This window comes from Aythya ferina (genome assembly GCF_964211825.1).
Source record: "Aythya ferina genome assembly, chromosome: 1".
NCBI lineage: Eukaryota > Metazoa > Chordata > Aves > Anseriformes > Anatidae > Aythya > Aythya ferina.
In genome coordinates, this window is record NC_140296.1 from 7,686,390 (window position 1) to 7,709,780 (window position 23,391).

At 44.5% G+C, this 23,391-nt stretch overlaps 1 protein-coding gene and 1 long non-coding RNA gene across 5 annotated transcripts in view; one reads left to right on the forward strand and one right to left on the reverse strand.

Annotated features, from left to right (window-relative positions):
- Positions 1 to 7,303: 7,303 nt before the first annotated feature.
- Positions 7,304 to 19,458, reverse strand: LOC311442471. Its single transcript, XR_014696658.1, has 2 exons — positions 19,403 to 19,458; positions 7,304 to 18,893 (listed from the first exon to the last, which is right to left on the reverse strand). It is a non-coding gene; the product is annotated as an uncharacterized lncRNA (long non-coding RNA).
- A 387-nt stretch (positions 19,459 to 19,845) lies between these two features.
- RAB30 (RAB30, member RAS oncogene family) overlaps positions 19,846 to 23,391 on the forward strand; it is a 42,623-nt gene continuing 39,077 nt past the window's right edge. For 2 of the 4 annotated variants that reach the window (XM_084531682.1, XM_084531681.1), the window contains exons 1-2: positions 19,846 to 20,247; positions 23,144 to 23,313. The gene's annotated coding sequence lies outside the window, so the exon portion shown is untranslated. Of the gene's footprint in view, positions 20,248 to 21,584; positions 21,756 to 23,143; positions 23,314 to 23,391 lie in introns of those variants that run through there. The other 2 variants (XM_084531680.1, XM_084531683.1) reach the window with 2 other exon arrangements.

Consider the following 23,391-nt stretch of genomic DNA (forward strand, 5'->3'; position numbering starts at 1 on the left):
CATCTCCCTACCAACAGTTCTTGTCCCTCCCTGGTTTTCAGTCTGGACAAAAAAATAAAAAAGCACGGGCTACAAAACAATTATTTCTGCAGTGATTTGAGCTTGTATGGTCATTAAGCAAAACTATTGCTAGCTCAAATGGGTAAAAGCTTCTAAGAACCCCATCTCTCCTAATCCCACCTTGGGCAGCCCTCCTTGTATAAATGAACATAAAAAAATGTAAAAACACCCACTGGGCTGGACTCTGCGGTCATTTACAGCCTGGTAGCCATGTAGAGGGTGGAGGGATGGCAGCTTTATCCGCACGTTATCTCTTATGGTGTAGAATAGGCTCTTCCCTTATTCTTCAAACAGGATTTTCCTGTTACTGTGTGGGGGCTGGAAGGTTTAACTGCAGTCTGACTCTTCCTGCTGCTATGATTGTAATTGACTCCCAGGAATCTTCACGGATATTGAGTAAGGAGGCATAAACCTGCTAGAGAGAATAGTCTTCCTAAGGGACAGCTTTCGACGTCCCAAAACAGCAAAGCAAGCAACCCCCTGCCAAACCTTTATATTAAAAAAACAGTTTCTGACCTAATCCTATTTTGTATCTCATAAGAAGATTAAAAGAATTGAAGAGGAACCAAGTGACCTGTTTAGTCCATTTAATATTAAGCATATGACACATAGCTTCATCTTACAAAAGGCCAGAATGAGCAGAAGGACATCCTTACACACCTGTTATGCTGCTCTTGTGGACTTCCAAGGTGCAATGCCCTGTCCGCATCCACCTCCAGAGGATCTCCAAAGCTTTGTGGTTGCATTCACATGCCACCATCCAGAGCTCTTTGGGTTAAAAATAAATAAATAAATAAAATACTGGTTTAGCTTTAGTAGAGTAGTTATCGCAATATACAAAGATGAGCCACCCTGGCTGTGCTGCAAAGGTTTTGAGGAGATGCAGAGTGCCTGGGGGGTGGGAGGGATGGGGCAGGTGAAGGCAAGGCCCAGCTTACCTGCCTGAGGGCTCCTGCACAGGGAGGTGAACCAGCACCTTCACTGCTCACCCCACGCACCACACCAGTGCCGTACTGGCATGTTGGTGCAGGACATGGAGAGGACAGGGCGTATGGCCCTGAAAGAGGGGTCTTGCAGCAGATCTGTGCCTGACAGCCTGCTCCCCAAGGCCACAAGACAAATAAAGGCACAGTGTCTGCTTCACACGCCGGTGGTGCCTGAAGCCTGCGCCTCTCCAGCCAGTCCCCAGTAATGCCAAACTGAAGTGTGATCTTTTTAAGGGCTCCATAGGCACTAAGAAAAGCAATTCACTCACTGACCTGAGCTGGGATGTTTAAAGAAGTACTCACAGTGTTCTTCTTCAAGACCATCATAAAAAATCCTGGGCTAATTCCAAAGTGCTTTTACAATCCATTTGACTGAGTTGCGAGCAAGGAAAATATTCCAACAGTTTATCTACGTGCTATAGAAGGAAAGGAACATAGAGCTGCCTAATATCCCTGTCTGTCTGCAGCACTGTGCTTGTTCAATAAAACGCTTCCAGTAAGTGTTATTCAACTTGCCAATCATAAACAATCCGTAATGAATTAAGGAGGTGCTCTCTTTGCATTGGGAGCATCTGGTAAGTTGGGATATACCATGAGGATCACTTGGTGGAGGTGTGCCCAGGGAGGCAAGAATCAGGTCAGGTTTCTCACCCAGTTGCAGTCAGTTCGTGCCTTGAGTAAGGTTTACAGTGTTTGGGGAGTTTGGCATAGCTGTGTATATACATGTAGACAAAGGGTGAAAGGCATATATTCTGTCACTAACTATTTCAGTGCTGTGTAAGGAGACAGAAACTATCTTCATAAGAAAACCTAGCCTAGATATTCTGTATATACGTATGTGTGTACTTATGTGTATACATACAGGAGTTGCTATAGTGCAGTGGGACTCAGCAGTAGACAGACACATCAGTATGTTGTTCAAAGAAAAGCTCTTTGGGTGTTCTGTAGCTGTTTTTAATTTCTGCCAGCAGAAATACTCACTTCTTCTTTTGCCCTTCCTCCCCCCTTGCTGCTTCTGCAGAAGGAATAGGGAGGCACGTGTTCCTATTTGTTTAATCCATGCTATGTGAAACACTGCAAAAATTACACAGTGGCACATTAATAGATATAGGGGAAGCAAATATGCTGTGGTCAAGCCCTGCACCTGTTGTAAAGGGCCCCATGCAGCAAATTTTGCAAAAACTCTAGTATTTACAAGTGCAAAAATCAGACTGATTAATGCACACAAATTCAACCCAGCGCTAGGGAAGTGCTTTTAAGTCTTTCTCCTCTGCCTTGCCCTTATAGTACTCTTTACCTCTGCACTCAGCTTATGTAAATATGAATGATCATAAGTGCAATTTGATGCTTCCAGGCCAAAGTTTAGCAATGGGTTTAAATTCAAATCACTACATTGTGCAATTTGCTCTTGCTTTATAAATGTGCAAATCAATACACTAAGCACTGGGCAGCACGACACTGTTTCCAGCTTTTAAGTAATGAATTCACATTATAATGCTGCAAGACATCTAAAGGCAGGCAAGTTTATTTTGGAGGTAATAAACATATGTAATGATATTAGCACCATGGTAGAATCAGCAGATATCTGAGGTGGACTTGCCTCCAGTTTCCTCTTGAAACAAATGTCCAAGAGCATAAAGCTTTTAACTCCAGAAAGTGGATTTTTATTAGAACATAAAAATACTTTTATTTTAAATAGAGAATCCTTCCAATGAGGTAGAACAGAAACACAAAGTTTCTAAATAAATCTTCAAAGGAACACAATACATAGCAATGAACAGAAATACGTAGAGGAAACGTATAGACATGAGCAGAACAGGTACCACTTCTGCAGGTTGAAAAAGTAGGCCAAATGACTGTGGCTGTTCTGCTTTGCACAGGTTGGTTATTGCTCTACATAATCGCCTGCTTGGTCTTGTTTCAAACCAGCTGTGTATCCAGGTAGGTGTTCATTATAGGTGAATACATTTGGCAGTTGTGTGTCTTATGTTGATTTATGCAGGTGAATAAAGGTGTTCAAGCACATCCACATATGCATATTTATAATTGATAATGAGCTACGTTCTGAGTACGGTGAGATGGATAACTCTGCTGGTCTTTGGTTTCGGGGATGTTGCAGCCTGCACAGTGTGAGGGACGTAGGCAGTCGCTCTGGAGGCAGACGCAAGAAGAGGCTTGTGATTTCACACCAGAGCTGCTGTCTGCTTTCTGAGTCCATGACCCAGGTTGCAACATGATGAAGTAAAACAGATCTTGTGTTCCTTGTTTGGACTGCACGCAAAGGGAGAGTACACAAACAGAGATCTCACAAAGTGCATTGCTTACCTGATTTACTTTTAATTTCACCAAACAGATTAAAACAAAACCAAAAACAAAGCAATGACCTGTATTTTATATAACATAGACTGCAATTTCAGTTATGTCAACAAATTAACAGGTCCGAATTGTCCAGTCTACAAGCAGATATGGCAGATAACCAGATTACATAAAGAAAATTATTTTTCTACCCTTATCTTAGAATTTAATGAAGGTCTAGTTTTCTTTTAACCAGAAGAACCCAGCACCTATTTAGCTAATTGTTTACTGATGTGGTTAACATTTCACTGGAGAACCCTGTCATTACTGGGCATTGGAGTCTGTTGGATATTAAGAGTATATTTTAGTCTCGGGCCAGTTAAAAGATCCGAGCAGACAATAGTTGTACCCTGGCTCAGCTCAGCAATGTACAGTTATACAAATGCCTGTGCCACATCTTGTTTATATCTCACTGTTAATACGTGGTAGCAGTTTGATTTTGCTCTTTGTCATTACTTTATGCAATAATGCAGGATCTTTACAGAGATTTAACATGCAGATGATGGTTAAATAATCTCCAACAGCAGTTTTCAAATAGCGCTGGCTTTTTCACTACCAGGGATGGCTTTCCATTCTCAGCAGCTATAAAAGACAAGGCTTGCCCTCCTCTTCTCTGCCTATGGCTAGGTAACACAATAAGTGTGACATGGGGGTCCCTTCTACCAGACCAGATATGTTACAATCCACACCACATAGCTCCGCCACCCAAGGTGCAGACACAGCCCTTATTTGTGCAGTTAAAATTTCAAAAGTTTTTAAATTTAATTTTGTACCGAGACACTTAATGAAATTACAGCAACTGTCTCTCTGTGACACCGTCACTTTATGTCAGATCAGGTGCCAGCTGTGGCAAAACTCCTTTGAACTCCAAAGCAGAGATTTGGAGTGATTCAGGAGAAATGCAGTCATGTGCCCACACCTAACTGGAACAAAACCCATGTGCCTGGTGATCCTGTAGTGCACAGATCCAGTAACAGCAATGGTAGGAACAGCCTCACACGTACACGTGCACTGCACACGCTGGCAGTGAGACATGCTTACACTGCAACAAAGCTGAAAATAAGACATTCAAGCAGCTGTTTAAGTTATTCCTCCCTCTCTCCTTAAAGCCACTCTTGGATTTTACCAGGCCAGGTGTTCTTCCACCAGTCTGAAAGGCAGAGTGTATAAAGGTCTTGGTTGAGAAAACTTACCACTGGCTTTTGGCTGAGATTGCAAATGCAAGACCACCATCAGCATCCATTTGGCTTTATAAAAATATTTAACATTTACTCACTACAGCCTTTCCTCACACCCCTTCTTTTCAATTGCTGCTGTGTTCTCAGCATTTTAAAAGCACTCTGGATTTTTACTGTGAAGGAACAGAAGAAGTAACAAGAGCTCATAGCTCATCTGGTTAGCTTTTGACCTAAAAAACACACGGCTGTTTGGCATTTTAGAAGAGGACATTCCAGTCATAGCTCAACAATTCAAGTTTTCTTCTCCTAGTTATCAGCTTTTTTAAAAGCCCCCTACATATTCCTCTTTGTGTGTGAGTGACTATTCAGCCTTGGACAGACATGGAACACTATTAATTTTGGTTGGGATGTTTCAGGGGCAACTGACGAGAAGACTGCAGCTTCACTGCCACCTGAAGTCAGCTCTTGGGCTCTTGGGCACTTGTCTTCAGTTAAATTTCTGAGAAATACCAGTGCTCTGCACACTGCTTAGCATCTCTACTGCTTTAAGTTTGATCTTTGTGTGTTAAAAACTGGGATTTTTCATCCACTCAGGTTTTGCACTGCTGATTTCTCCTGGAAGACAAACTTGTCTGTCCCAAGTCACCCCTGGCCAGTAAGCAGAAGGATAATGAGTGGTATTTTTGTCTGCTGTTGTACAAGTATGTTCTCCCTCCCTTCAGCTTAGAGTCTGCAGCATGTGTTGATTCAGTAGAAAAACAAACCCTGTAATAACTGCTGAGACTTCTAATCATCACAGTCCCACCTGGCTGTAATGCTTGTTTTAGTTCAGCTGAATAGAATGACCGGTGTTTAAATAGCATGTGAGTACGTATTTTCACTGTAGTAAGATCTCTTTCCCTTGGCTTTTCACAAGATAAAACATCTTAGCATTGCTGTAAGGCAGAGGCGAGACATCTGCAGGAAAGAGTAAAGCTTGTTTTGAAGATAAGATGTTGCATTTTGAAACAGAAGTAGCTCCTCCTCCGAGCATGTGTTCTCTTCAAACATGTCACAATTTCCCTATTGCTAACGTCCGTCCTGCCAATTCCTTCCTTGTTGATTTTGGCAGAGAGTTCATCCGAGTCAAGTAAGTGGTGACAAATTCCTGCTCTAAGAAAGTACGATCCCACTGGGAGAGCTGAACATAGCCATTAAAATGTTCCACGAGGAGAAACAACATGTCACATGCATGTTTCCCTTGCCAAAGGTTTTGAAAAATTCTATGTCTTGACAAAGCAATTGCAAATTGTGGGGATCCAGAGGCACTGCCTTTCAAATCTGGAAAATTGCTGGCTCTTTTACCTCAGAATGTCATTTTGGTTGTTCCATCTTCTTTCCTCTTTCTCTGGGGGAAAATATCCGAAAAAGACTTGTTTGTAGGAAGGTGTGATGACTTTACAGTGGCACAGCTCATATGGGAATTTGCTCTGAAGCAGCTGAACCCAGTGATAGGAAAGACCAATAAGTCGCTTGTGACACCGGGCAAGAGATAAGCAGGAATGTCTTGGTGGCAGAAAGGAATCAACAACAACAAACATCTGCAGTCTCCAGCTTTTTGTCAGCATGCTCATCAGACAGCACGGCCACTGTAAATGTTTTCAGACAAAGCTAAACTAAACTAAGCTCTGAATGAGAAATGGGAGCTACCATCATGCTTTATTCAAACTTGCACTATACTCTGTAGACAAGGGATACAATTCCCAACTGTGCCAGCCTGATGAAAGGATTTACGTTCAGTTTTCACACACCTACTCCATTGAAGGAGTAGGGGTCAGATAGTGTCAGATCTGACCCACTGAAGGGTCAGATAGCACACTGCTGAGATTTCAGTGGCATTAGGGACTCGCTCCAAACGTCAGAAATACAGTCTGGTGGAGCATTGCATAGCCACATTCTAGCTAAAGCCAGAACTTGGGTCCCTGAGCTCCTTACACTGTAGGAAGAGAATTAGGTGCCTTGGCATGCCATGCAAAGCAATCTGTTGGGCAAGAAGCCACTTTAAGTTGATATGCAAAATGGGAAGTTGCCCATATTATGTTGGAAAAGATGAGGACAGGAGTGGTTGCTGCCATGACATGCTTAAGGCATAGAGTTAGGACATACAAACAAATCAGTGCAAGTCCTAGAAAATCAGAGCCGTTTGTGCAGATGGCTGAAAAGATCTTCATAAGGGACCATGATCTGTAAGGTGATGGACAAATTCATAGACAAATAGAATTTTGGATGACAGGGTTTTGTTACTAGAAAAACAAACAAACAAAAAAACTATTTTAGTAGATAGAACCCAAACCATTCTTGGAGTTGAACTAGATTGTAAGAGTAAGGGATATAATTTCAGAATGGAATGAATTCTTGATGTAAGTCTTGATAACAGTAGATCTGAAACAGAGATCTAGGGCATACTTTCTTTACAGCTTGGCTTTGTTTAAACAAAGCAAGAAACATTCTCATCAAGATGAGACTAGACCTTGACCTTCCTGTACTTATCTATCTGTATACATGGATTGGTCATCACAGGGAAAAATAAAAGCAAATCAGAGCCTCCTCTGTGGAAAAGATAAGGAGTATAATACTGACATAATTTAACCTTGCTTTAGGGAATCAAGAAATAGAGCTTGCAGTGAATGCAGGTAATTAATCCCCCAAGTCAAAGCTCAATAATTTCATCAAAACTACACAGACTGCTCATTGTTTTGTATTTTATTGTAATTCAAATCAACTGTGATGTAACTCAAAACTTTTCCCTAAGAAAGGGTAATAATTCATCCAGAAGTGATACCACTGGAACTAGCTCAAGTGAAAACTGCTGTGCGTTATCATCAACCCAAACAGTAGGAGACATAGCAAACAAGAACGACCCTGTACAGGGAAAGCTAAAGGGTTAGAGATGACTCAGTATTTTACTGCATCACTGCAAACAGGAAGAGGATATTTTATAAATCATGGGTCATTTTCATAGCCTGAAAGCCCATGTGTATACTAACAGGTCATTACGGCAAGGAATCACACAGCAGGTTTTCCATATTATTAACTCAAAACAGAGCTCAAGTGCTGATCATACTTAAAACCATGCAGATAGCTCTATACGGTCTTGTGTAGACTGGAAACTGTTCTGAAAGAGCCACAGTATATGCTGATGCCATGAATATATCCCCATGCCTGTAATAACCTTGACTTATCTTCCCAACCTTGTTCCTCTAATCCTTTAGTAATTCTTGTGGTGTTTCTCTGCCTTCAAATAAATCACTCTTCTTGTGCTGTGGACACAGTTTTGGAAACTGGTTCAAAAGGGTTTATTCCTGCAGAAGAGGAGGATGTAAATCCTACTCGTGTTTTTGATATTGCCTATATTTTGTGGAAAGGATAGACAGAAATTATTTGCTCTTTGTAGCCATTTATGGCAGATGCCATGGAAATCTTGGATTGGACCATGGAAGTCTTTTGCTTGAGCTGGTCACTAGTTTGCTCTGTTTCTGCAAACTGATAGGAGTTTTGAAAATTCCAGTTTTGAAAATACAGGTCCTGAGTAGTAAATGACTGTTCTGAAGTCAAGGACAGGAATTTTTGAAGTTTTGTTCAAACACTTTTTTTTCAGTTTTTGTTAAAAACAATTATTGTGTAGGAGAGTTCCCAACAGAACATGTAATACAGAATCACTATATATTAGAACACAATACATTTTCCATCATCGCTTACAGTGACTGTTTTTATGTAGTGCTTCCTAACAGATCTCCAGCCAACAACAGCCTAACCTACCTACACACATGCAATTGCTCCCACGTGGAATTCCTCTGATTTTAGAAAAGCTAATGACTACCTACTAATTACATAAGTAATTGTTACACCTTATGCCATCAGCTGTGAAATCAGATCCCATAAAATCTGATAAGTACCTACAGACCTTTAGAGATGAAGCAGGTATTACCCAATATTAGTAACATTAGTGGTAGACACAATGGGTGAGATTTACCTAAGCTACGTGTGTAGGTTAGAAGTCTACCTATGAACTGCTCTAGCCTCTGCTCCCTCTGTAGTCCCTCTGTAGGAGGAACAGACATCTCCAGAGACAAATTAGTCTCTCTGTAACACAAGCAATGAGAATTGAGCCCATTCCTGCATAATAGTTACTCACATAATTAACTGTCTAGTCATTAACTGTCAAAAATAGGGGACTACACATGAGAATAATTATATATGCACAAATAATGTTTGGGATCAGGCTCTGGCTAGCCTGTGTTCTGCAAACTTAGATTCCCAAATCAAGAAAAGAGGGATTGGATGGATAACCCTTGTGATGTACGCAATCCCCTCCATGGATTGTAAGCAAAGGCTAGGCAAGGGCTGGGCATCTGTTGCATGCCTGAATTCTGGTGAGATGAATCCCTTTCACTCTACACACAAACTCAGTAAGTGTTTTAGTTTCAATCCATAATAAACGCTAGACAACGTATTCAGTTATTTCTTCCATATATTTTGGTCATGGACTGGAAGTTACTAATCAATGGTAACATCTCAAATCTCTCTTCCTATATTATGACATTTGGCTATTCTTGTCTGGAAGAACATCTATGAACACGAGCCAGCAGCATGCCCAGGTGACCAAGAAGGCCAAATGGCATTCTGGCCTGGATTAGAACTAGTGTGGCCAGCAGGACCAGGGAAGCGATCATCCCCTTGCATGCTGCCCTGGTGAGACTGCACCTCAAATTTCGTACTCAGTTTTGGGCCTGCCCTGCAAGGATGTGGAACAGATTGAGCACGTGCAGAGAGAGCAATGAAACTGGTGAAGGGACTGGAAAATAAGAGTTATGAGGAGCAGCTGGGGGAATTTGGGCTGCTTAGTTAGATGTCAAGCGATAGGATGCAACTGGAAGTTCTCAATGGGAGGCTTAGTTTGGACATTAGTGATGATTTCTTCTCAGAGACCATGTGAATACCCAACCCTGGAGGTATTTGGGAAATGTGTGGATGTGGCATTAAGGGATGTGGTTTAGTGATGGGACTTGGTAGGTCAGGCTGATGGTTGGACTTGGTGATCTTGAAGGTTTTTTCCAACTTAGATGATTCTATGATAACAACAGAGATTCCATATTCAGGCTGCTGCACCTGGGACAGGGCAATCCTGGCCCTGAGTACAGACTGGGAGAAAAACTCATTGAGAGCAGCCCTGCAGAGAAGGACTTGGGGTTCTGGTGGACAGAAAGCTTGACATGAGCTGGCAGTGTATGCTTGCAGCCCGGAAAGCCAACTGTGTTCTGGGCTGCACCAACAGAGGAGTGGCCAGCAGGTGGAGGGAGGTGATTGTCCCCCTCTGCTCTGCCCTTGTGAGGCCCCACCTGGAGTAATGCATCCAGGTCTGGGGCCTCCAGCACAAGAATGTGGGGCTGTCAGAGCAGGTCCAGAGGAGGGCCACAAGGATGATCAAGGGGCTGGAGCACCTCTCCTGTGAAGGAAGGCTGAGAGAGCTGGGGTTGTTCAACCTGGAGAAGAGAAGGCTCCAGGGAGATCTCATTGCAGCCTTTCAGTACTTATAGGGGGCTTAAAAAAAAAAAAAAAAAAAAAGACGGAGTGACTCTTTGCTCACGCAGATAATGATAGGACAAGGGGGATAGCTTTAAACTAAAAGAGGGGGGATTTAGATTAGAGATTAGGAGGAAATTCTTCACTTAGAGGGTGGTGAGGCCCTGGCACAGGCTGCCCAGAGAGGTTGTGGATGTCCCGTCCCTGGAGGTGTTTGAGGCCAGGTTGGACATGGCCTGGGGCAATCTGATCTCGTGGGTGGCATCTCTGCTCATGGCAGGGGGTTTGGAACTACGTGATCCTTTACGTCCCTTCCAGCCCAAGCCATTCTGTGATTCTGGAAAAGCAAACACTAAAGCAATGCCTGAACACTCTTAGAGCTCCCCTCTGCTGGAGACCCACCAGTACAACGGCTCAGCAGCTAGAGCAGCCTCTCCAACTTCAAAACACCTCTGACTTGCATTTTGCAGCACCATGTAGTATTTGAAGGCTTCAGATGTGTGACCTGAGCGAGAGGTGGAGGCACCAAGCCTGTCTCCCTGCCCATTAGTGTTACGGGTGCTGTGGTTCTGTGATGAAGGAACCTGCCGTTCCCTCCCATTGTAGCTGCATCCAACCCTCGCTCTAACTGATTACTACACATAACATGCAGGGCTTCTCTAGCTGTTATTTAGCTCAAACGTTCACTAGAAAGTAGAAAAAGGTCAGAAGTTTCTCCCCTCCCCCCACCTAACACTTCCTCTGAAGGATCCTTTGAAAAAGGTTAGGCCCATCTTCATGTTGCAAGCTCATCAAGTCTCTACAAAGGTATTTCTTTGGTTTTGTCCACATTCATGTCCCCTCTGTTACAAACTATATATGGAAGAGCAGATTTCTTCAGTCACCCATGAAAAAAAAGTCTTCTGGTGGCATGCCAAGACACATCCAAGCCCTCCTGTACCTAAGGACTCTAAGAACTGCATGTGCTAAAAGGGTCATATTTGTTAGAAGAGCTGTTTTCAAACAATAAAAGAAGTGAGCTTCAGGAAGGGGGACACAGACCTAGGAACAGACAGGGACAGAAGCACCATGCCTGTTCAGACAGAGACGGGAGCAGCTTGTGAGTGGTGCCCCCTCACCATAGGGTGCTGCTGTCCCACCATCCAGGGCAGGAGAAAACAGGACAGAGGGCAGCAGCTGTTCACAACCTCCTGCACCAGCTCTGGAGCCAGTCAGGGCATCCTAAAATAAAAGAGAAAGATTTATTTTTCCCCTCCTTTTTTCTAATGATGGGATGTAATAGCTGGAATTCTGTAGCCACCAGTATCACCAGTATCAGGGTGTAACCTACAGAGTGAATACAGAGTGCATGGTGCTGCATATGGCAGGGAGAACAAAGTTTGGATAACCTGGGTGTTATTTAGAAAGAAAGTGGTGACAAATCAAAAAACCATTCATGGTTGGTGGGCACGAGCAAAATAATACGTTGTATTTATATCAATGCCTGACTGCTGAGCAGTAATTTTGGGGAAGCCTGGGCTAGCCATCCCACTGTGCCCCAAAGGTACACATTACCTGGAAGCCGTGAAGGTAAAGAACTGGAAAAGATAGAAAATTCAGCTGCAAATGGCTTTGGGAGGAATAAGACTGGCAAATTGACTGTACCTAAGAGGAAAATCTACCCATACCAGAGTGTGACTGAGTGCTACAGGAAGGCAGGCATATTCCAAGCCAGGACCTTGCCTGTCATGACTTGTACCTAAATTTACCTTCAGATAATGAAAAACTGACTGTAGCAAAAGGTTGAGATAACTGAGATAGTGTAAAACCCATGTAAAGGAGACCATGATGCCACTCAGAATGAATGGCAGCAACGTTATCCATTCTGGAGAGCTGCAGTGCTGAAGTGTTGACAGGAACTTGTGAGAGACCCCACACGTACCGACTTCTGTGGCCAAGTATGTCACATGCCTTGATATTCCTGACAAGGTTAACCCACAGCCAAAGAACCTGCTCAAGGATGAGAGCTGGAAAGAGAGAAATAATTAGAAATTTTAACAAAACAAGAAAATTTGCACGAGCCATACTTACCTGGGACCAGACTGTCACCTTTGACTTGTTCTCAACAGGGAACAGCTGCTCCATCCCAGGATCCCGTTGGCAACACACTTCTCTATTTTTCCTTGATTCCCCTGGCTTATTGATTTATATACGTATAAACTGCAATCTTATATACCTATAAATATGGGTGATACATATTATACAAATACATACACATTTATTATGTCCACGTTTATGAATATTTACAATATGATGCATTGGTTTATAAATATGTGAGTAATATTTATAAATTAAGAGTAAACAAAATAATTCATTTTCATTGGTTCAGGGTACCCACTAAATCAACTCCCTTTCCTTACCTGCTTGTTTCCAGCCGGAAGCATTATGCCAGTAGTTGCTCCACTCACAAAACCAAGAGGCAAGAGGAGCTTTCAGCAGGCAGGAATTTGCAGGAAGGTCAATGGACTTCACTGCCACAGACTCATAAAGCACCGATGTCCTTCATCTCACATGAGATGCAGTACCCACTTGGCTGTGCAACACCCTCCGGCCAATTCACATGAGGACTGCATCTGCCTCTACCTATTTGTTTTTCCAGAAAGTTTAACAGCAGCAATAATCTCTTTAGGGATGCAATTACTATTATAGCTGACATTGACTAAAGCAGAACCGTAACAGTAAAACCACTACACATCTCATTCTGAAATGGCTGCCACTGCGTCATCCTCACCAGGCTCACTTTGAGAGACAGGCTCACCAGAGGACAAGATTCACCATTACCAGAGCGGAGGCAGTAAATCATATTTACATAGTAAGGAAGTCCACTGTAATGAAACTGATTCACTTTTATCAGGACCACTGGAAAATATTGACATGAAAAACATCTATCACGTGAATCATTTCAGTACTTAATTCTTTGTGTAGATCTACTCTGTCATTAAATATAAAAGGTGTATTTAGCTAGGTGTGCAGGGGCGACAGAACTCCTTAACCGTGAGAGATACTTACATTATAAGGTAAGAAGTTAGTACTCTCCGTAGCAGTTATAAAAGGCAACACTTTGGGAAAACTCCTCCAACATCTCTAAATCTCTTCTCCCCCTGTGCTTACAGGCATCAGGGTTTCTCAAGCTGCCACTCCCTAGTCAGAAGGCTACATGCAGCAAAGCATTTGGCTGCGTCCTGTATCAGGGGCCTAAAGCAGAAAAAACACAGTTAACAATAGCAATCATACACAAGGGACACGGTGCTGCTCCTCCCCTACAAAATGAACTGCATCCTTAAGTGTATGGTTTAACAAGACAGAAGCTTCAGCAACCATCCCAGAGGCCAACTTCTGCTGTGCAGCTGATCACTGATTTTTACTGCCCTGTTTCAAATGCTCTCAACCACCTCACTGACGTGATCCAGGTTTAAAGAAAAAAAAAAAAAAAAAGAGCCACAGAACTACAAACCCCTCCTGCTTCCACTCCGGGCCAAAGAAAAGCACACAGGGCAGGGCACATAACACCCTGACTAATCTCTGTGCCGTTGCAGATGGCAGCGTTGGCATGCCAGGGAACCGTGTACTGTGGCACAGGAGTGCAAGGGGCAAAAGATAACAGCAAGCTCCTTAAATGAGCCACGCCACCAAGCCCACATCACACAGCTACATTTTCTGAGAATGCAAAGCTTGGGTTATGCACCTTCTGGGAATGCATGCCACAAAAGGCTCTCCTGGATACAAAGCCACCCTGGTATAGATGAACCCAGAACCTGAGCAGTTAGGACACTTGAGAGCCCGAGGTCTTGTGTAAATAGAAGTGCAATGTTCAGAAGATTCTGGGCTGTGCAACTCAGCAGATATAAAGCAATCACCCCCAACATTACCCCTTTTTAAGGGTCTGCAAGAGCAGCATAACATTATTTTGTCATAAAGCAGTGCAACAGGAAACCAAAGGCTGTAAAAGACTAGCCACTGGATTCATCCTAAGGAAGCAGGCTTGTATAAACTTGACCTACGTGGGCTGGGGCCAAGATGTAAAGGTTAGCTTGTTACCAGCAGTCCGCTAAATTATATCCTTCGGACACTGCATGTAACTTGACAGAAGGGAGCAAGTGAAACCATGCAAACGGAAACTTGGCCAGGAACCTAGGTACTTACTGTTCTTCCCCGTTTTCCATGAAAAGGTATTTGCAGAGAAATGGCAAAAACAAACAAAAAATAATCAGGTACATGATAGAGTGAGAACATACAGAAAAAACTCAGGAAAATACCAGTCACCAGAGTCCAAGGCAAGGGGAGTAAAACCAGGGAATTCCAGCACAGAAGACACTATCAAATGGCACCATCCCTGCAGCTGGGTGCTTTTTCACACTGCAGTGTTACTTACCAACATGGAAACAGCTTGTGCATGTTAAGGAATGCTCCAACGATACTGCTGCAGGGTACTCACACTGCCAAAGTTTGTATTTTAAACTGAATCATGTAGAAAGTAAGGAGTAATTTTGTGCCACTGCACCTAAGTAGCCAGAGAAGTGGGAACACATGCATAACCTGGGACTCCAGCACTGACAATTTAGTTGCAGGAATTTTAGAAAATAAATGGTGCATGATTTAACAAAAAAGCAGCTGTGACATTTTTACCTATGGTTATAGCTTTCACAGTCTCCCTATGTCCAACGTGCTTTTTCACGCAAACCACAAAACAAAACAAAAAACTATACACAACCAGGGACGAGGAACTGTGCTGGAAAATGGCCATAACTGATGGGTCACATTACCCTAATCACAGCATTTATATTTTCCTAAAATGTACTTTCCCAAAGAGATATTTTTAGTCAGCTTTTAAATTTGGTGTCACCCATCAGAAAAAAATCCCTGCCTAACCCCCTCATACCTCCCCTCCCTTTTATTTTTTTTAAATAACTGAAAACTAGTACCATGCTTAAGGATTTGCCAGCTCATGGAGTACTGCTCTGGCATGGACAGGCACACTGGCTCCTGAGTGAGCCAGTATCATTTACAAACCCAGGTTTACCACTACACAACAAAAATAGACCTTCCCAGGATTACTGGCATGAGAGCAGGGTCTGTACTCAGTGTAACCTCAGCATGATACCCTGCGTGCTTTATGCAACATGGCGTGAAATTGAGCGTTGTGCCAATGAGCACAGTGCACACACAGGGCACATCTGAACCAGTGCAGCCCCAGTGTTAACTTTCTTGTTCCACGTGGAATTGCTGAGGTGTGCTTGTTGGGTACATGACGGCTAGATCACAGCCAGCCAAAGGCTTTATGTTCAGCCCTGGACCCCTGAGTGATCTCAATGTGCCAGTCTCTTGCAACATGTGGGTGGGAAAGCTTACCTTCAGTGCACCGCTCCAATAGCTCTGCAAGACTCAAGGGGACCAAGAAGTACTCTTATTTTTAAATGAAGAAATATTCTCCCACTTGACCGAGACTAAAGCTACTTGAGTGGCTCTGGACTGTGCAAGTGCATTTATGATCTCAAGAGAAATGGGAATGTGGTCTGGCAGTAACTCTATGGTCTTCAAAGGACACCTTAATTCATGTCACCTGAAGAGAAATGCCTGCACTCAGCTGAGAAGCAGCACATTTGTGTTTCCCTTGTTTACCAAGTTCTCCCCATTGTTAGTGTGCCTTCCCAAGGGGGATTTTCCCACAACTGGAATGTCCTGTATGTGGACAGCCTGCAGTTTTTCAAAGGCAGTGCTCTGCCTAGAATGAAATAAGTCCCCTATCCTAATCCTCCTGTCCAGTGTCAACAGTAGGAGTAAATTTCCTCTTCAGTACTACAGATGAGTCCTCATTTACATTCACAGGAGTTAAAAGTTCTGGAGAAACCTGAGGTTTTCTCTCTACTAAAACCAGTTCCATTGAATCCAGGACTTGCAGTACTGTGCAAACCCCCTTCTGTTGTGTAACTGCTACTGAACTGCTGCCATGTTTCAGTTGGAGAACATACTTAGGACACCTGAAGAGGTTCTCAACTGCTCTGAAAGCACTCTTCTTGCACTGAAAAATAAAAGAAAGTTAATGCAGGAATTCTAGGGTCTCCTGGACATTTAACTGTGTTCCCATAATTTATGAACACTTGAGGTACAGAATCCTTCTGCTCTTACCTGTGCCTTTTCAAGTTCTGTTTAAGAACAAAGTAGAATAAATAATGTATTTAAGATCATTTTCCTGAATTACCATTAAGATTCTTGAAAACAGTAACACCATATAGCAGTTTTTACCTGCTATGCCCAGCTCAATCCACTCTCACCCTGCAGCTGTAAACTCTTCAGGATGCACCTCTGTTGGAGATCATTACAAACAAGAAAACTCACAGCAACTCCTTAAACCCCCAAATCAGAGCAGTAATTTGAAAGTCTTTACCCCCTTTCTTCATAAGCTCTAAAGCAAGTAACCTGGCTGTGACTCTTCAGCTTAACCCCTTTCCCCAGGGGAACTGTGGACAACTAAGTTTTGTAGCTGGGATAGTAAGAAAATTGATTTTTTAAGTGCCAAGACTAGTACAGATTTTATCAGTTACCTTTAGAAACCATCCTCCACTTCCTGTTTGAGTGCACATGAAAATGCTTCCACCCAGCAGGTTTGACAGCATGCAAATCCTTCAGGTTTTAAGGAAGAGAAAGAACCTTTCAGAATGAAAGCTGAGATATGAAGTTTCCATGTATGAAAATGCATTAATTTCTTCTTTAAGCAAAACAGCAAACAGGCATCACACATTCCTACTTATCCTTGTCTTCTTTACCCATCTTCTGGGACTTCCAACTGCTTCTCCCTATTTCAGGGCACTGAGTAGTTGCTTACCTGAGTCTACTGCGACCAAAATCATTTTTCTAACATGGGAGTTGTAGCTCCTATCGCGTAGAATTTTGACAAAATAACTGAAGTATAAACAACCATGGCAGCTTAGCAGGCTCAGCACCTTACAGAGACTTGAACAAGCTTTCATAAACTATTAAACCAGAGCATAACCATGTATTTAAGAAATGGCAAAGGCAGGCATTTGATTCTATTGTCACCTTAAGTCTTCTTGTGTGAAACACTGACACAACAGCGACAACATTTATTTCCACAGCATGGCTATAAGGGTTATAAGCTCGTTGCAGATCTTGCAATTAGGACCTGTTGAGTCAGAAGGTAAGCAGACACGATCATTTTCAAACAAACACTGTACAAAAAGTATCTAAATTTGAGACAAAGGTTTTACTATTAAAAACTCTTGCAAGTTGTGATCAGTAAAATTCATGGTGACAAATATCAGACCACCCCAGAATCATGAAAGTAAACCATACAACACAGGAGTATTTTACTTGTCTGCTGCATTGGGTATTCATCTGGGTACCTTCTTACATAAATTCTTTATTTCTACATTTCAACCTGCTAAAGCAACTCCTAGCTGAGACATCTGCAGCACCTTCAGATAACGAAGAATAGTAGAACAGTGAAGTAATTTTACTTGTAAAGCAGGATGCATCCTTGCTTTCTACCCTGAGCAGCAGCATTGCATCAAAGAGGAAGGACAGAAAGAGAAGGACCAATGCCAGTGGTATTGTTTCTAAACCAGTTTAAAAGTATATATTTGAAACTTGGATGAGGATTTCACATCCATGTTTTCTGCCAGTTATAGAGAAGACACTGCAATACTTACCATCATTACTTGGCCATCAGCTACACAGATATAGGCACAGGTTTAAAGTTTAAAGAGAGCAACTGTTGTGACATGTCATCATGCCACTGCCTTTTTTTTTTCCCATGGCACAACTGCCATAGCTGCACAGAGAAAGAAGAGAAAGGCAGGGATGCTTGTAATTCAGGATTCTTCAGATGTTTACAACTATTACTGAAAGTTATAGCGCCAACAGAGCATTATATTCTCCTTTCCTTCAGTGATGAAGATGGCAAAATGGATAAACTGTAGGGAGAACTATGTAAGGTGCACCTCCAAAGACACCTGGTCTTTTGCAAGAGAATGGGAAAAGCTAGGAATTAGTTCAGATTCTTTAACTAGATGGACCTGGATTTAAAGAGATGGAAGAATGGCACGCATTGCTGTAGTATCAACAAATCTTGAAAGACTCCAACATTTAGGTTTAATGATGTTGTTAGGAATTAATATCTCATGACACCCTTCCTCCATCATCTGGATGTACCCTTGGGCAAACAACTTCCATACCTGTGTAGTTACTGTGAGGTATTACCCTAAGCAAATGCGTTGTACTTACCTCCAGGAGGAGCCAAAGTATTTTAGAAATAAAACCTTTTAAATCCTTTTTCCTGACCTACACCATTATTGGACTTAGGCCCACGCTTGCAGGGAGCCTACAAAACTCTTCAACTCCTTTCAATGGAGTGTCCTCTTGAAGTAATAAAGTACTTTATTTCACAGGAATGAGCTGTAATTAAAAACCATATTATTTCACAAACCATAGAATACATCATTGCGTTTCCTCCCAGTTTAGAGAAAAAATTATTTCAGCAATAACAAGAGAACTCCAGTCCTTTTACCAGAGATGAGCCTCTCATTTGATAAATGGCTACTTTTCTATTCTCTCACAAAGAACAGCACAAGCAGAGCTTATGGTCAATACAGGAAATTCTACAGCCATTAAAAAAAATCTAGCTGGCATCCTCCAAGCCAGGCAGCAAGTATGTTGAACCCAAGACAGCACCTGGAACCGGTCAGCTGCTTAAGCCCTGATAAGAAGACAGGAAAACAAATTAGCTGGGCTACTTCCAGACCACACTGAGAGGCCTTAACACCACCTTACCCGTTCCATGCGTACGGCTCTACAGGCAGTGAGGAGCGCTGTCCTTCGGAGGCGGCACAGCTCCTCCTGCTGGGCACACTCTGCCACTTATTTCCGCCCCCCAAACCATCAGCACGGCCACCACCAGCACGACCCCTGGAAGAGCCCAGCGGCGGCGGCAGCACAGGCCATCGCCAGCTGCGTGACAAGGCCGCGTCCCCTGCTCCCACCCCGAGGCTCCTCAAACCACCCCCTGCGCTTCACCCCACGCCAGGTGCCGTGACTCCTGCACCACAGCCCAGCACACAGCCCTTATCCCAGAGCCACACCGCCTTCCTGCACAACCCCAGGCGGCCTCCACCCCCCCCCAACACCTCCCAACCCCCCAAAAATGCCCCAACCCCACCTCACCTCACCGAGCTGCCTCCAGCTCCCAGGCTCCCCCCTCACACCCACCTCAGCGGGCGTCGCTCCTCAGGGCCCCACCGCCGAGGGCTCGCGGAGCCTCTCCCTGCTCAGGAGGCACCCAGCGCCCCCCCTCCGCCCCCCTTTCCGACATCTTAGCCCGGCTCCCCTCCCGCACCGCCACCACCCTCACGCCACCAACATGGCGCCCGCCACCGCCCCCCTCCTCCTCCTCCATGCGGCTGCGCGGCGCGGGGCCTGCCGGGAAAGCGAGTCCGCCTTCACCCCCCTCCCTATAGGAGGGAACGGCGAGGGTGACTACAACTCCCAGAAGCCTGCGCTGCGGGCCGGCTTCGGCCAATGGGGGAGAGGGGTGATGTCATCGCCCGGGCATTGTGCTCCGCTGGCACCGCCTCCCCCTGCCGGGAGGGGAGGGGAGGGGGGGCCCGAGGGGGGGGCTCCGCTCCTGCAGCCCCGGCACCGGGGGCGGCCTCGCACCGAGCCCCTCGGGGGGGTTCCCTCGCGCCCAGCCCCTCGGGGGGGTCTTCCCGCACCGAGCCCTTGAGGGGGGCAGTGCCTCGCTGCGTGCATAACGGGGAAAAAAATATATATATAATAAGAGCGGGGGTCTGCCCCGGGGGTGGCTGCGCGCCCAGCCCGGGGAGCCGCGGGGCACCGCAGGGGGGTCCCGGGGGGGTCGGCGCCCTGTGGGGTGCTCGCAGCCCGGCCCCCAGCCCCGGGGGGGGGAGCACAGCACCGGGGGGTGCCCGGCACCGACCCCCGGGGGGCTGCACCTCATCCCCCCCCCCAAAAAAAAAACCCCCACCGCCGGGGAGCAGCGCCCGGCTCCCGCCTGGTTTTGTGGTCGTGGAGGGGGAGGAAAAATCCCGAACCAGGTGAGTTCTGCGCTTGTTTTATTCTATCTGGTTCTCTTCTATTTTATTCTCTTCTATTTTAATTATTCTATCTTATTTTAATTATTCTTTTAATTATTCTATTTTATTTTAGTTATTCTCTTCTATTTTATTTCATTTCTCCTTTTCTATTCCCACCCCAATACATTTACCCGCACGGCGCGTTTCCCAACGTGGGGCTGTGCTGTGCGGGCTCTCCCGGGTTACTGCTATTAAATAAATAATAAAAAAAAAAAGATTTATTTATTTATTTATTTAATAATAAATAAATTAGAGCACTGATTAGTGGACCCCTCCCTGGTCCTTTGGGGGCGATGCGGGATGGTGCGTGCCGGGTACCGGGATGCTGGGGGACCCTGCCCTGCTTGCATCCCATACGGTGCAGCAGCGAAAAATAAATGGGGTGGGCTTTTCTTCGCTGTACTTTGCTGCTGAGATGGGGAAAAAATAAAAGCTTTTCAAAAAGTCACATAAGTTTTTTTTATTATTATTATTTTTATTAAGGATGGGGCTTGTGGTCGCTGGTGTGCAGTGCCTTGGGGTTTCTCCTGTTTGTCTCCCTCATTCCCAAGTCCTTCCCATAAAGAGGGGTCCGGTGGTGCTGTGCATCCATCTGCGAGTGGCTTTTTCGTTTTTTTTTTTTTTTTTTTTTTTTTTTTTCTCTGAGCTGTGTCAGGAGTGCAGATTTTCAAAGCTGTCAGTTGGACAGCCTGATGTTTTATTTCAACTCACAAACTGTCGAATGATGTTTTTTTCTTTTCCCCTCTGTTTAGAAATGTGATAAGGGCAGATATTTTAAACTTCTGAAAAGCTTTGTGCCCCAGCAGATCTCTGCCGTGGTGCGGCTTTGCTTGCTCCTTGCCCTCTGTGGGGTCTTTGCGTGACCGCTGCTGCGATATTGGTGCAAGATCCGAGGCATTTTCCCTAGCATGACATCAGGGTGCTTTCCCCTCTCGTATTTCTGCAGCCCCTTGTGGAGCACAGACCTCTGCCTTGGAGCTGGTGGCTGGAAAAGGGGCGAGGGCAGAGGGGTGCTGCTCCTCGCAGATCTCTCAGCATCTCTCCGTGCCCTTTAAACTTAATCCACCCTCCTTGGAGCCTGTCCCGAGGGCAGGAAGAGAGCGTAGAGCCGAGCGGGTATTTAATATTTTACTTTTTTCCTCCTTTCTCCTGCTTATTTGCTTTTGCCCTTCTTTCGTGTCGCTGGCACTGGGTGTCCTCTGGCAGGCTGTCCCTGAGCCGCAGCGCTGGGGACGGGTGACATGAGTGCAGCGGGGACAATGAGCCTCCCTGTTTGGGTCCAGCACCCGCTTGTAAACACTCTGGGCTTGGGGTGCCCCTGAGCAGCACTTTGTAGCCTCCCTTCTTGCAGTGAGCTCCCGAGGGACGCGCGCAGCATCCCCCCCACCTCCTGGCATCCCTTTCATCGCTTCATTTTCCTTCCTCTCTGTTACAGACTCAAAGGGGAAGAACACCAGTGCGTGCAGGAGGTGCCTTTGTTTAGCTATTTTTTTTAATGTATTTATTTCCTGGAATAGCATTTTCCCCTTTATTTTATAAGGGAGGGAACCGGCAATCTGATCCAGGGTTTCCCTACCTGGCTGTAAAAGGAGAAGTTTTATGGCAGCAATTTTGGTAGCTGTGAAGTGAAGGCACTGGAAATGAAGTGATAATTTGCCTGGGAATTGTGCTGGGAAATAGTGATGCAGACCGTGTGGAGAAGGAACAGGATGTCCGTGGCCAGGGATTTTTGTAGTTTAAAAGCAGTGACATTTTTGTGATGTCGCCATTTCATTCTGCTTTCATCTTTATATACCTGTGTGTCATTACATGTGTATTGCTATTTATGCTTGTCTAATCACTACTCCAATTATTAGGTCTCTTGAATTTAGAAAGACTTCTAGCAGCGTTGTTTTGTGTGCTAGCATTTTCAAGCTATATGATACTACAGCAGTAAGTGGATTAAAGATGTAGTCCAGAAATCTACACTGTTAATAAGATGAAAATTTGCTTTGCAGCGACAGAACTTGAGGAAAAAAAATGGACCAAAAGCTGCAAATTGCTCAGGAGATGAGTGATTCCAGTGACAGCACAAAGACGAGCAAAGTGGCTCTTCCTCCTGAGTAATTTGTGTCCTGATCCTGCAAGGAGCTAAATGCAGTGTTTACATTCACTGTGATTCAGGAAGCCCCCAAGATGCCAATTGCTGGAAGCAGAGGGACTCTTCCAGCAAGGCAGCACTAAAAATTTCCTTTATTTTCTTTTCCCCCTTAATTTCTTATTTGTGTCCAGCATCTGAAAAGGGCTTCAGGGCAAGATTGTTCTCTTGGCCATACCCTATGCAGCTTTTTTTTGGTTGGTTGGTTTTAGTTCATTTCTGGATCAAACTGCATTTGGTGTCATTGTTTGGCGTATTGGTAAAAGGCAGAACTGGCTTTATCACTAACGTCATCCACAGCCCAGAGCTGCTGCACAAAGAGGTGCGAGCCTCCCTGGAGGCTGTGATGTCTCCCAGCCTTATGTTTGGAGGACCCAAGGGCTGGGGAGATGCGAAGAACTTGCTGAGACCCAGAGGTGCAGCAGATTTGCTGTCTTTTAAGGCTTTTTTAAGTCTTTGCTACAGAACAATGGGAGGCTGCGGATTTTCTAGCCGGGAGTCAGGGCCTTGTGAGGAAGTTGGAGTTCCTGGAGAAGCAGTGGATGGGTGAGGAGGGCCCGGTGCAGGGGCTGAGCAGTTGCTTCACCAGCAGCTTTTTTTCCCCCCTTTTCTTATTTTTACACAGAATATAGCCAAGAAAGAAATTGTTACAGCTGGGAATTAGATAAATTCATTTTCTAAATTAAAAAAAAAAGTCTTTTTTTTTTTTTTTTTCTTTAGGGCGGGACCAGCAGCGTGAGTGCAAGCCTTGCTGTCAGCAAGTACAAAGATAGGAATGAGAAAATGTGTGGTAGGGGCTGGTTTGTGCACTTTGCTAAACAACTGCCCAGGCAATAGGAAAGTTTGAGATTCATTGCAGTAGTGGGACTGGCATGGCAGAAGCACACTGGGTAGGTGTACCTAGCAGTGATGAGGCTGTTTAAACCAGAAGGCTTGCATGGATGCTTGCAAAACTTCAGGGCAGGAGA